The sequence below is a fragment of the Salvia hispanica genome, chromosome 4, assembly GCF_029641045.1.
Source record: "Salvia hispanica isolate PSC_SH4W2 chromosome 4, Shi_PSC_v1, whole genome shotgun sequence".
In the NCBI taxonomy this organism is placed as follows: domain Eukaryota; kingdom Viridiplantae; phylum Streptophyta; class Magnoliopsida; order Lamiales; family Lamiaceae; genus Salvia; species Salvia hispanica.
In genome coordinates, this window is record NC_142695.1 from 23,684,019 (window position 1) to 23,697,801 (window position 13,783).

The 13,783-nt window shown below is 36.4% G+C and overlaps 1 pseudogene; it reads right to left on the reverse strand.

The window, feature by feature from the left end:
- Positions 1–510: 510 nt before the first annotated feature.
- LOC148927504 (phototropic-responsive NPH3 family protein NPY3-like) lies at positions 511–13,680 on the reverse strand (annotated as a pseudogene).
- Positions 13,681–13,783: the final 103 nt, after the last annotated feature.

Consider the following 13,783-nt stretch of genomic DNA (forward strand, 5'->3'; position numbering starts at 1 on the left):
AAATTAAATCTCATCATCCATTAATAATCAATGTTGGGAGTATCGAGACACCTATAAATCAACATGTAAAATATTTACTGTGTCACCGGTGAATACACTTGGTGATAACCAAAATAAATTTAAAACACATCAAGACATGATTTCGACAAAAGAAACTTTATTTCCGGACTTTAAGAAGAGTACTCCCTCTGTTCCATAGTAGTTGAGTCATTTTGTCATTTTGATACGTTCCATAGTAATGGAGTCATTTCTTTTTTAGTAAAAGTCAACACATTTCTTCTCACTTACTTTTAGGGCTCGTCTGGTAGCTGCAAAAATATTAAACATGGGTACATGGTTAATAGGGAATGGGTGGATAGTGTTAACCCATGTTTGGTTGAGCCCATCTAGAATGATAGGCCTATTTCCATTGTTTGGTTGAAATGGGGAATGGCTGAAACGAAGCCCAACAAACAATTATTTGCCCAAACTACCCCTCTCCCGGTTGTTTGGTGAATTATCCATCCTCACTCACAAATTGTGTGAAATTATGGTGGTAAACATCAAGTCATACACAAACTGCTCAACCAAGTCATACACTATGTCTATGTTATAAAGGGCCGTCTCACCATTTGGCGAACGGATAAGAAATCAGCCACGGTTGCCTCCCCGAGCTGCTGTGCGATTTTCGGCATCAGCTCCCTTCTTCCCGGCTCTCCACATCCCAATACGAACGATGCTTGCAGTAATTTGAGCAGGAAACCACACGACACAGAGCTTATCTCCATTGGCAACAACTCTGCGATAGTTTCAACCAAGTATCGGTACTTGAGTGTATCTCCACCTCGTATTGTTGAAATCACCCGTTTGCATAGAGCAATATGAAGCTCACAAAGCTCTCCACCCACCAGTCTTGAGGCACGGTTTGCTGTTTCATCACACCGTTCCACAGAGGATCGTTCTCGGGCAGAAGCTTCTTCCGGTTATAGGTCTACGACCAATCAACTCTGGAAGGGTCGATAAAAGCTTTGGAAGCGATGGAATTGAGGCAGTGGCTGACGATCTTCAGCTCCTCGGACCAGGGGAGATGAGACCTTGTGGTTTGAAGAAAAATTATGGAATCTTTCCAACTTCGGAAGATGTTGGAGCTGAGGAAGACGTCGATCTTTTATATGACATTACCCTTCTCGACGGTCTTGTACATTTCTAGATACTCTGTTGCACAACGCACTGCCACAACGTTGTAAGCGTTGAGCGTGGCAACCATGCCATAGCAGAACTTAGCACATATTTCGAGCGTAGTAGGTCCTCCAGGAATGTCGTCTATGCATATCTTATCGTTTTCTTCGTTTACGCTACCAACGATCCTCTAAAGGTGAGAACTCTTGGAGAGAAGAGGAAACTGCAACAAGAAGATATACTTAACCACTTTCTAAGGAATATAGACCACAATACCTAATTTGAATTCAGTCCATTCACAATTGAAAATCAAAGGGGGAGAAGCACATGAAAGAAAATGTTTACTGCACACAACAAGTCGACCACCATCCGAATTGAATCTTTCACACAAAAACCCAGCCTATACCAAAATAGCTTCAGTTTAACTGAATGACAACAGCAAGGGACGCGAAATTGGGAGCACAATCTAGCTTATAGCAGATGCACCCAATCCTGCCAGACAAACTCATCTTTGATAAAGCAACAAAATTGGCACAAATCAGAACCAATTGAATTAAACAACCACACCAAACCAAATCCATCTTCAAAACACAAACCAACAAATCGAACCCAAAAAACCTCAAATGAACAAAGCAAATAAAGTTACAGATGCACAAAGCGAACCGAAATCAATTAAACAACCACACCAAATCAGTCACAGCAACAGATCGAACTTAACAGATTAATCGAACATTCGAATTCAAACATACCCGAACGAAGCTACACCGACGGAATCCGAATTGAACTAAGGCGAGGACACAATCCGAATTGAACGAAGCTAAGCCGACGGAATCCGAATTGCACTACGGCGAGGTCAGAATCTGATTTGAACGAAGCTAAGCCGACGAGGTCTCGAACGGCGGAAATTGAGTTCCCAACGGTAACAACAAGGATGTGGTTGACGAAATCGGAGGGCAAAATTGTACAAAGGCTCGTTTCCAGCCGAATCGTGAAACACCCAAAAACCGTATACCACCTCACGACCTCGATACACTTGACACGGATGTGCTGATAGTTGTAGATGCGCGTCTGAAACCCGCTTCTGAATACCGGGTCGGTGGATTGATGTTGAGCCTACCAAACGAAGAAAATGGAGTGAAGGAAAGTGTTTTTCAGGGTATTTGGGGGCTACCAGACGCCCCCTTAGAGTTGTCAACTGGCCCGACCCAGCTCGGCCCAGGCCCAGCCCATCTGTGAAATGGTACGGGTCTGGGCTGGGCTCATTGGTTTAAGTGGGCTCCATTTGAGCCATTTTTGTAAACCTAGGCCTAGGATCATCTAAGACCCAGCCCAGACTCACCCCATCAGAGGCCCACCTTATATAGTTAATGTTTCTAAATGTAATTAACCATTAATAATAGTACTCCGTCTGTCCCATGTTACTTGCACTGTTGCTTTTCGGCTCGTCACAAACTCTTTACACTATTGAAAAACGGGTCCATAACAAACGAAATCAACGTCGATTCGGTCCTTTTTTCACGATTCCGCCAAAATTATGGAGTAGGAATTTTTAAATTTATTAGTTAGTTCATAACTTATACCCCCTTCGTCCCATAAAAATATGTGCACTTTCTATTTCTGTTCCTCCCACAAAAATATGTGCATTCTATTTTTGAAAAGTTATCCCAATTTATTACTCTCATGCATCAACTTATTTACAATTTATTACTCTTATACCACCATTAAACACCACTAATTTTGTCTTAATTCTCACGCCATATCAATTGCCCATATTTTTATGGTACGAAGGGAGTATGCCATCATCTACTTATAGTTATGCACTTTTAGATAGAGTAAAAAACGTTAAAAATGATATTAGTATAAAGTCAGCAGATAAACCTAATCATTATTTTAGTTTAGATTTAGTGTAAGTGAGACACAAATTAAAGTGATAAAATATAAGCTTTCATATAATATTTTTAGAATCTCCTTGATCTACATAAATAAAAAAAAATCAAATAAAGCCCAGCCCGACTCAGACATGGGTCTGGGCAGGGCTGGGCCAAAATATAAGCAGGCCTGGCCGGGCCGGCCCACTTGACAACTCGACTTACTTAACTCATTTAACATAACTTTTCTTAAATCGAGTGCACCTCCATTACCGCAGTACGAAGCGAGTAGAAAATAGACACTACTACCTTTAATGCTAGCATACAATCACACAAAATTTTACTACGTCAGGGGTGAATTATTTAAAAAACGCACTAAATATTATGACTGCGACAGTATACAATTATCTCTGTTGTTTTAATTACTAGCATATGTCAAAATTTCAGACAAATTTATATCAGTAACTGGCATCAAAATCAATATACATATCAATTATACAATTACGAACATGCTGAATTGTGTTTTAAAATTCAAAAATATAACAGAAGGTTTGTCAAGTTGCATGAAATTTGTGATAAGGAAAAATATACTAACAATATCGGTACATTGCATTTATTGAAAAAAAAAATAGTACTGAAAATATCAAAATTTGGATGTACTGTAATTTTCTGTAGATAATGATATGCATTTTTTTCATGGCATGGTATACGGGAAGGTTTATCGAGTAAGTTGCATGATATTTGTGATGAGGAAAAATATACTCAAATCCGTCCAAAAAAAAATAGTCTTATTTATAAACAGAACGAGTTTTGATAAGAAATTTGGTAAAGTAAGAAAGAATGAGAAAAAATATGTAAAGTAAGAACGATGTGGAGAAAAAATAGGTAAAGTAAGAGAGATATTGAAAAAAAATAGGTAAGTATAGGAGAGAGAAGAAAAAGTGGGTAAAGAATGAGAGATAGAGTTTTCATTTATAGAAGTGGGACTATTTTTTATGGACGTCCTAAAATAGCAAAGTGAGACTATTTTTCTTAGAAGGATGGAGTACTGAACATATCGGCACATAGCATTTATTGAACAAAAAATATCAAACTTTTGATAGGCGGTAAATTTTATAGATAATGATATGCATTTTTTCATACCATGATATACAACGATACACCATACTTTTCAATATACATTGTAAAAAGTAAGAATGTATTGATTTTTTTTTCATACCATGATATACAACGATACACCATACTTTTCAACATACATAGTAAAAAGTAATTCAACATACATAGTAAAAAGTAAGTATGTGGAGTATTGATTTAATCACATGCGAACCTAACCCGTTCTTTGGCTGAATTCAACTAATTATGCTCGAATGGATTTGCGGATATAAGCCGAAAGTCGCTCAGCGGGTGACGGGGTTTGAACCCGTGACCTCAAGGCCACCACATCTCTACGCTGCCAACTGCGCTGCGACCCGCCAGAAGATAAATGTAGCTCGTACCGACATTTTCAATACTGTATATGGTATGACATTTTCGATAACATATATCGTATCGAACCACCCTTGATTCGAACAATAACTACACAATATGGATAAATAAAGACTATAAATAAGTGACTCGGTTGATTCCTTGCATAAGTGAAACAACATTTCCCAACCTAGATAGACTTTAGCTTCCTATCGTGAAAGGTTGCAGTGTTAGTGGGAAAGTTTTTTTACTTTGAAAGTTTAAGTATGTATGGAATGACATTTTCGATAACATATATCATATCGAACCACCCTTGATTCGAACTATAACTACACAATATGGATAAATAAAGACTATAAATAAGTGACTCAGTTGGTTCCTTGCATAAGTGAAACAACATTTCCCAACCTAGATAGACTTTAGCTTCCTATCGTGAAAGGTTGCGGTGTTAGTGTGAAAGTTTTCTTACTTTGAAAGTTTAAGTAACAAACTGATGTGGTATAAACAGTGAAACAAGTCTTTGTTATTTACTGAAAGACGAGATATTAGTGATTGTTATTTGTTTATCTTTGTACTCTATATAACATTGAGCAGTTTTATTTACAGAAGACATAAAGTTGGTTCCCAAGAAAATGCTTCAATGTTGTTTAAGATGTACTCCCTGCTCCCAAGTTAATCGGGGCATTTGTTTTGTGCATGGATTTAAGAATTGATACTACATGTTAAATGTTAAAGTGAAGAGAGTAAAATAAGAGAGAGAATAAAGTAAAAGAGATAAAAAGAGAGTGAGGTATGAGAGAGGATAAAATTTTTGCTGAAAAAGAAAATAACTTGGGACAACCCAAAAATGAATATGACCAACTACCTTGGAACGGAGGGGGTATTTTTTAAGTGGTGTAAGGCCATCAACAACCCACCTCTTATTGTAAGAGTTACACTATTTGTAACTCTCACACCATTTTTTATTCCATCTTTTTTTTTTGGTATTTACCAGGGGTATCCATGGGCGGATCAAGTGACTATTTCCCGCGCTGATTTATAGGCACCTTAATAGGTGGGACAGCTGGCCAAATGATTTAAAGCTGCTCCATATCCAAAGGCAAGGTTCGATGCCCTGAGCATTTGGTTAAGGATGGACGAGTCTCATACCACTCTACCACACCTGCAACCCAATATCTCTTAACCATCTCTTATTTTAATTATTCATAGTTCTCACTATTTAAATTCTATCATTTTATATTTTAATTTAATTATTATGAAACTCAGTTAAATAAAATTTTGATTTAATTAAATTACACTTCGTCCGTTTTCTAAAAATATAAATTATTTCCCTTTTGGTTTGTTTCCTAAAAATAGACACTTTCCATTTTAGGAAATGTACATGATAAGTCATATTCTAAGCCTTGGTTACTGGTCAGTATGTCGTTACATGTATTATCCGCAAGGAAGTTGCTTAAGTGTGCAGGATAAAAGGGTCCAAATCAGTAGGAAACGGTTCGGACAACTCAGGTGAAAAAAGCGCTAGAAGGGTGCAATACTAACCATGATGCATGCCAGAGAGAAGGGTCGAGATGGAGAAGAAGGATTGTTGGGATGATCAACTATAAACAAGGGCAAGAGAGTCATTTCGCGGGGGAAGTCTACCCTAAAAGTGAGGGCAAGCCTCCCTATAAAAGAAGCCACTTGGAGAGAGAGAAAGGGAGTTCGGAGTTCAACCACTACACTTAGTTAGAATTCTCTTTCGAAGATCAGTTCCTTCAGCATTGTCCACATTCTTCTCGTTCCTCGCCACAACCATGATCACCTGAAGTTCTAGACGTCCACCGGAGAATCATCATCCACTGTTCCAGCCAGTTCATTCGTAGTAGTAGCAGTTTCATCGCCCGGAGTGGCAAAAACAATCTTTACTTGCTTTCTTAGTTTAATCTTACTTGTTTTCTTCGTTGGATCTGTTGCAAACTTAGACCTTGTTACCTTTTGAAGTATTTCGTTAAGATCCAAACGTTTTAGTTATGAAGTTTGTTTTACGCATCTCTCTTTGGTTAGAATCTGCCTCATTTTTCCTAGGAAAGTTAGATCTAGTTATCGCGTTTATTTTCTAAGTGTTTATGCATGTTTGTTTGAGTAGGCTAGATCTGGGTTTGTTAATTGTAATTTCAAGTTCATGTTTCGGTTTAAGTTCTCGTGCATGAGTTTCTCGTTCTTCGTTGCCATTGTCACCCTGCATGTTAGCCAGTAGGAGTAATTTAGAGTTATTAGTCGTTAATCTTCAAGTTTAAGCTTTTTAATTGATGAATCTTATGTTTGAAGTTGTGAATCTGAGTTCATCCATGGAGTTTGTGTTCATATAATTTCTGTACATACTTGTTGAAGAAGAAAACATCACAATCCACTTTTTCTAGGACCACTTTTGCTTTTTAGTTACTTTTTACTTTTGTCCTTTACTTTTAAGTTTGTACCCTCCAGACCTGTCAGAGTAGCCACCCAGCCACCACATTTTCTCTGGTATCCCATATTACCTTATTTAGTACTCCCTACGTCCCATAAAAGTTGAAACAAAACTTTTGGGCACGGAGATTAAGAATTTATATTAAATAAATAGGAGAGATGAAAAAAGTAGGAAAGATAAGAGAGAGTAAAGTAAATAATGGAATAAAATAAGAATGATTAGATGTTTTGTCTTTTGTTAAAAAAGGAAATGACTCAACTTTGTTGGGACGGACTAAAAAAGGAATACGACTCAACTTTTATAGGACGGAAGGAGTAACTGTTTACTTTACACATGCCTCTGAGATACCTTGTCCCCTATCTTCACGTACACAGCCACATGTCGATCACTTTCACGCCTACTAGTCAGTAGAGAACCACCTTTAATTTCTGTCTAGGTAGAGTCTCAAACCCAAAAGCGTGGTAGCTAACCAAACCCTTCCAGATTATCACCACAATTATCCTAACGTGTCCATCTCTGAGGGATTCGACCCTTACATCCACTATACTAGCCAGTTGAAGTGGGTTGAGGAATTTTATTTGATACCAGGTTCCAATTGTCGTGCCAAAGACTCAATTAGGTTAGGATTTCCATCCTGATCAGTTGGATACACCCTTAAATTAACACAACACCGAAAACCTGCACTTTCAGTACCCAACAATTTACTGACACTAATTTTACTACTTTTTCTCTTTATCTCTCTTACTTTACTCATTTTTTTTCTCTTTCTCTCTCTTACTTTACCAATTTTACATTAAAACTCATATCGTTTCAAAACTTCCTATATTTTGAAAACGGAGATAGTAAGATTCATTAAAAATAAAATATCACATGCAAGTTTATTTTATTAAAAATTTCAAAATAATATTCAAATTAAATTCACATTAAGTCATATATACAAACATTATTAAAATTAAATTCACATGATAACAAAATTATAAACAAGATATTAGAAAAGAAACCATATATTTCATTCGTTCCATAGTAGTAGAGTCATTTTGCTATTTTGGCATATTCCATAGTAGTGGAGTCATTTCCCTTTTTAGTAAAAGTCTACATTTCTTCTCACTTACTTTACTCATCTTACTTTATTCCCTATATCTCTCTCTTTTTTTTGTTCTTTTTTCTTCCTTTACTTAACTCACTTAACACAACTCTTCTTAAGTCACTGTGCTGGAAAGAAATGTCTCCACTACTATTGAACAGAGGGAGTACAACAAAAGAATGCAATAGGAAATATATAAAATAGTCAAAACTAAAAGTAAAACATAACTGAGATTACTTTTTGTGTTGCAATCCATTACAAACTTATATAAATGTTATAAAAACTCTCATTAAGTATAAATCTAATTGTCTCACATCGAAATCACAAGAAAACTTAATGTTGAAAACATATCTATAAAAGAACCATTTGTCTCACATCGAAGCCACAATAAAGATCGGAGATAAAAACCTATCTGTAAAAGATTTATCCAAGCAATGCAAAACTTAGTCCTCTATTGTGATGGTTTATGAGTACAGAACTTACTTCTCAAGCAATGAAAGTTTGGTGGAGGCTTGACACGCTGACTCGCCAACTTACTACTACAACGAGCCCCTCCGCAAGACAAGACAGTCACAACGCTGGCTCGTCTCGGCAAGATGCGTCCGAGCCAACAACAAGCCATGTTGCTTGTGCTCAAAGGTTAACAAGTTGGCAAAATGGTTTATTTTGACTTCTATGTGTGAAACATCATCAACTACGAAAATCTATTTTCAATAGTTCCTCCGTCCACAAAAAACAGTGGTATTTTTTTCACTTTGGGATGTCCACAAAATATAGTCTATTTTTAAAAATGGAAAGTTTCTCTTATATACTTTACCCATTTTTTCTCCTCTCTCCCATAATATACTCACTTTTTCTCTATATCCCTTATTTTACCTACTTCTTGTCCTTTCGTAATTTACCAATTTCTCAGAGAAACCTTTGACGTCCACAAATGAGACTATTTTTTGTGGATATAAGTAATACTCCCTCCATCCATGAAATGTTATCCATTTTTGCTATTGCGGTCCATCTGCAAAATGTTGTTCGCCTTGCTTCTTTCCCAATTTTGGTAAATGACCCACTTTCCACTAACTCATTGCACTCATATTCTATTATAAAACTAATACTTCCTCCGTCCACGAATAGGAGTCTCATTTTTTTATTTTAGTCTGTCTGTGAATAGGAGTCCCAGTTCAATTCTACTATAAATTTGTCTTAGGGCCCCACATTTTATTAACTCATTCCAATCACATTTCATTTAAAACTAATGTATACAAGTGGGACACATATTCCACTAACTTTTTCCACCCATTTTTCTTAACATTTCTTAAAACCCGTGCCACCAAGAAATGAAACTCCTAATGGCGGTCGGAGAAAGTACTATACAAATATGGGAACCACGTTCGACTAACTTTTTACACTCACTTTTTTCACATTTCTTAAAACTCGTGCTGAATCAAATGTGGACAACATTTCGCGCACGGAGGGAGTATTGATTACCGATAAAGTATACTCCCTCGATCCCATAAAAATGAGTGCACGTTCATTTTCATTTATGAAAAGTTGTCCACAACTCATTACCCATATATATATTAATTTATTTACAACTTATAGTCTTATATTACTATGTGCCACTATTACAACTCGGTGATCACTAATAATAATGTGGGTCGCAGTATTCAGTAATACTACTTTAATTATCCTTCTCCTTATCTCTCTTACTTTATCAATTAGATTACTTATCGTGCCATTTCAAATACAATAATATTATTAGACACATGGTCGAATTAACTTTTAAATCCAGGAAAACTTTCAGAAATTAATTTGTTGTAGCAAAATAAATATTCTATTTATTCTAACTAAAGTGATGCATCTGTGATTTGATCATAATAAAAAGATTAAAAAATTATATTTTCTCCGTCCCACATGAAGTGACACATTTTAATTTTCAAAATGTCTCATCTTATATGACACATTTCTTAAAATAGAAATATCAGTCCCTCTATTTTTTCAGCTCTCTTACTTTATCTTCTCTACTTAACTCACAAAACACTACATAAAATATCGTGACGAAAAAAAAAATGCACCACTTATGGTGGAACAGAGGTAGTATTAAATAAATAAATGAATAAAAGTTGTACTACATTTGTCCCAAATTACTTGAGTTGTACGGTATTTCTCATTTTGGCTAAAAACAAAACATCTAATCACACATACTTTATTCTTTCTTTTACTTTAATCTCTCTTCTCTCTCTTACTTTATTCTTTCCTCTACTATTTTACAAAAGAAACGCCTCAAGTAACATGAGATGGAGGAAGAGTAATAAAGTAAAAATAATTAAATATTTTATTATTATAAAAAATGGAAATGACTACTCTCTCTTATTTTTTACATTTTATCTATTTCTGACGTACTTAATCAATTTTTCATTGAAACTCATGCTATCCTCAAAAGCGACTATTTTTATGGACGAAAGGAGTAAAACATTTGATTTTCGCCACGAGATTTTGTGTAATATTGTTTATGAGTTAATAAAGAGAGAGGGTAAAGTAAGAGGGGGGGGGGGGAGGGAAAGTAGAGATGATGTTGTTTCTATTTTAGAAAAGTTTCATTTTAAAGAGATAACTCGAAAAGGAAAACATTTCATTTTTAATGAGACAGGAAGATTAATTAAAAGTATGACCCACATTTCACTAACTTTTTCACGCCACAATTTATTACCCCACCCGTCCCTTCAAAATTTGTTAATTATTTTCATTTTCGTCCGTCCCATAAAATTTGTCACATTTCACTTTTACTAGTGGGCCTCGCATTCCACTAACTCATTCTCATTTTATTATAAAACTAATATATATATATAAGTAAAACACACACTCCATTAACTTTTTCGACTTACTTTTCATTATATTTTTTTAAAACCTGAGTAGAATCAACACATGATAAATTTTAAGAGAAACGAAGGAAATATACTCCCTCCGTCCCACTACAAGTGACGCATTTCAATTCAAACGTTGTTTACAAATGATAATAAATAGTAGAGTGAACTATAAAAACAGTCCCTGGGCTATGCGTTTATCTCACCCTTAGTCCCTGGACTTTGAAAATATCCACAGACAACCCTGGACTAAGCGTTTATCTCGAAAATGGTCCTTTTGCACTATTTTCGGTCGAAAATACCCTTTTGGAGGGTTCGGGCAATTTGATCTTTTTACACTTTTAACATTTTAAATCTATATTATTTCAGTGATGTACTAAATCTGATATTATTTCAAAATTATCATTCTTCTTCCATTTTTCCATCCCTCACTTTGTTTCTTTATTTCAATATTAAATTTAATTTTATAAAATTAAATTTTAAATTTTAATTTTTAAATATCAATAAATTATATTAAACTAAAACTATTAATTCATGGACACTATAAATATCGATTAAAACTATTAATTTTTGTTATTTAATATAATATTCAGCTGAATTGAAGAAGTACAGATTCATTTTTGTTATTAAAACTATTCTATTTAGCCTTCGTTCGGTTGTTATAATATCTTGTGACTAAATATTATGAAGTTAACTAAAAATTTGATACTACTAAAAATTTGATATAGGAGAATTTTTGTTGAAATTTTCTAGTTAATTTTGATTGTTTTCAAATTAATAAACGAAAATTATATTAGTCTTACATTAGATGCATATTTATTTTAGAATAAATCATGTTATATGATCTATTTATGATTAAAACTATTAAATATTGATTAAAACTAAGGCATCGTCGTACCTTATTAATTAAATATTAGACACTATCAAATATTGATTAAAACTATTAATTTGTTATTTAACAGTAATTTTAATAATTAATAAAAATTTATTGATATTTAAAAATTGAAATTTAAAATTTAATTTAATAAAATTAAATCTAATATTGAAATAAAGAAACAAAGTGAAGGGATAGTAAAAGGGAGGAAGAATGATACTTTTGAAATAATATCAGATTTAGTACATCACTAAAATAATATCAGATAATGTTAAAAATGTAAAAAGACCAAATTGGTCAAACCCCCCAAAACCCCCAAAAAGGTATTTTCGACCGAAAACAGTGAAAAGGGACCATTTTCGAGATAAACGTTTAGTCCAGGGTTGTCTGAGGATATTTTGAAAGTTCACGGACTAGCGCGAGATAAACGCATAGTCTAAGGACTGTTTTTTGTAATTCACTCTAAATAGTAAGAATGGAGAGAAAGTAAGTAAGAAAATAATGTATATACGACTCTCTTTTATATTATTCTCTCTTTCTTTACTTTCTCTCAACTTTAACTATTTATTATTATCATTGTTAGGGCATCCACAATGGGGCGGACAATAGTCCGCCCGATGCATCGGTATGCGGACGATGGGTTATCCATCGCCGCGGACTATAGGCCTTCTACTATGCATCATCCGCGTTTTCGTCCGCCCCACTGTGGGCGACGCAGACGAAAGCGCGGACGCATTTTTGAATTTTTGATTTTTTTTTTATTCTATTTAAACACTCAATTTCCCCACTCATTTATCCCATCTCCCAATTTATTTTCTCCCATCTCTCCCATCTCTCAAAACTTTCCAACTTTCTCATAAAAAAAGTGAACCCCGGCAACGACGAGTGGAGTACATCGGAAGGTATTACTCGGGCCTTATTCGAGTGCGTTAATGATGCTGCAGCAGAATGCTTGGCGGAAATGGAGCGCGAGCCTGAGGCGGCGGTGGTGGCGGCACAGGTTCCTCGGCCGATTCGGCGTCGGACGTATGTCCGCTGTGAGCACGACGTAGCTCACCAACGTCTGTTCGACGACTATTTGTCTAGCAACCACGGTGGGGCCCGACGGTTTTTCACTACCGTTTTAGAATGCGGCGAGATCTTTTTGTCAGCATTGTCCAGACGTTGGAGGCACGTGACGAATACTTCCAGTATCGGGAAGATGGCATCGGCAAACCCGGACTTACGCCGTTGCACAAGTGCACGGTTGCGCTCTGGCAGTTGGCTTACGGCACTATGACGGATATGTTCGACGAGTACCTTCACGTCGGGGAGACAACTGGCCGCGATTGCCTGAATAATTTTTGTAGGGGAATTGTAGAGGCTTATAGCAACTTATATTTGCAAAGGTCGACTGCTGAGGATTGCCAGGCCCTGATAAAGATGCGCGAGACGGCGCACGACTTTCTTGGAATGCTAGGGAGCATCGACTATATTCACTGGGAGTGGAAGAATTGTCCGACGGTGTGGAGAGGCCAATTTACCAGTGGATACAAGGGTAACCACCCGACGATGATCCTCGAAGCCGTCGCTGACCATCGGCTCTGGATCTGGCTTGCTTACTTCGGTGTAGCCAGGTCGAACAACGACATCCACGTCCTCAACTCGTCCAACCTCTTCGCCGATCAATGCAGGGGTCGCGGTCAGGCCATCGAGTTCACTGCCAACGGATGCCAATATAATATGGGGTACTAATTGGCCGATGGCATATACCCAAGGTGGCCTGTTTTTGTGAAGATGATCAGCTGCCCAATAGGTGACAGGAGAGTGTTATTTACGGCAAAGCAGGAGGCTGCGCGGAATGATGTGGAGCGGGCTTTTGGTGTGCTCCAATCGTGGTGGGCAATAGTGAAAGGTCTGGCGCGTTTCTGGTTCAAGGAAGTCATCGCCGATGTCAATGTATGCGTGCATCATCTTGCATAACATGATAGTCGAACAAGAAGGTGGAAGTGTCACCGATTGGGGCGAAGATGAAGGTGGATTTAGCTC